This window comes from Charadrius vociferus, unplaced genomic scaffold, assembly GCF_000708025.1.
Source record: "Charadrius vociferus isolate BGI_N301 unplaced genomic scaffold, ASM70802v2 scaffold36, whole genome shotgun sequence".
Taxonomy (NCBI): Eukaryota; Metazoa; Chordata; class Aves; order Charadriiformes; family Charadriidae; genus Charadrius; species Charadrius vociferus.
This window is the reverse complement of record NW_009649047.1, coordinates 70,728-71,872: the sequence shown is the minus strand read 5'-3', so window position 1 is coordinate 71,872 and position 1,145 is coordinate 70,728.

The following is a 1,145-nucleotide window of genomic DNA, read 5'->3' as shown; positions in this document are numbered from 1 at the left end:
CGAAAAAAAACTAAGCAGGAGAAGCTCCCAAAAGGGTCCTGACTGTGAACCGACTGCGCGCAGCTGTGACATGGGGAAAACATTGCAGCTGGAATCTGGACATGCCAAACCCTGTACATGCTGAGTGCATCCACTGAGCCATGATCGTTGCTGAACCAGGGGGAAGATCTATGCCACCACTCTGTCTCTGTAATGTGACTTTCTGTCCCTTTGACTTCTCTGAATGGAGAGAAACTCAGATATTTCCTTTTGCAGATCTTCCACAGCTGAAAAATACCAATATAGTACAGGTTGCTAGATGCTTTTGCTGGGAGCGCTCGCACACTCTTGAAAGAATAGTAGCTGGTAAGAACTATTATTCTGGTATACTTCTGGTTAGAAGTATTATTTTCACTGCAGCCAATGGGAACGGTTTTTACATTTCATAAAAAATAGTGCGAATTACAATTATTTTCACTCTTCAATGGGCTGAACTTTTAAGACTTTTTAAAGTCTTTTTTTTTTTGAAAGCAGGAGTGACTTCAGTCACAATATAGTCAAGAGCTGGCTCGTGATGAGGTTTAATCAAAGGGACAGTTTACCAGTCAGTAGAACTTGATGTATCCCATGCAAGAAAAGTTGTCATAGGTTACTTAACAACCAAATTGTTTAATAAACTTGAGGCTCTTTGACTTTTTTCTGTTTAAAACACTCTACCTTGCATAAACAAGGAAATTTTTGAGGCTGTATGAGATAGGGAAGTGTGAGGGAGAAAGGCTTAAAAATATTCCATAAAATTGTAAATCCTTGTAACAACTGCTGTTGCAGATATATCTTTATTTTACAATGAAAATCCACTTCTCAGAAAATTGTGATCAGTCCTATTGAGGTCTGTTATATAAATCAATTTACACTTAATATTGACATAGAATGAGCTTGGCCAAAGGAGGACAGGAAGTCTGCGAGTTCAAGCCCAACTTTGCTGAGGTGGGACCCCTGTTAACAGCACTAGGTTGGGTCCAGCTCTGGATTTTCTGTGTCTGGTGAAAATGATTACAAAAACGTGAAATATATTGCCAGGCAATGCTGGTTTTTTTCCAGCTGTCTAAGCATCTGTGCCACTCTTGTGTCACCGAGCGATGCTCACTTCTAGCACAATCCCATGA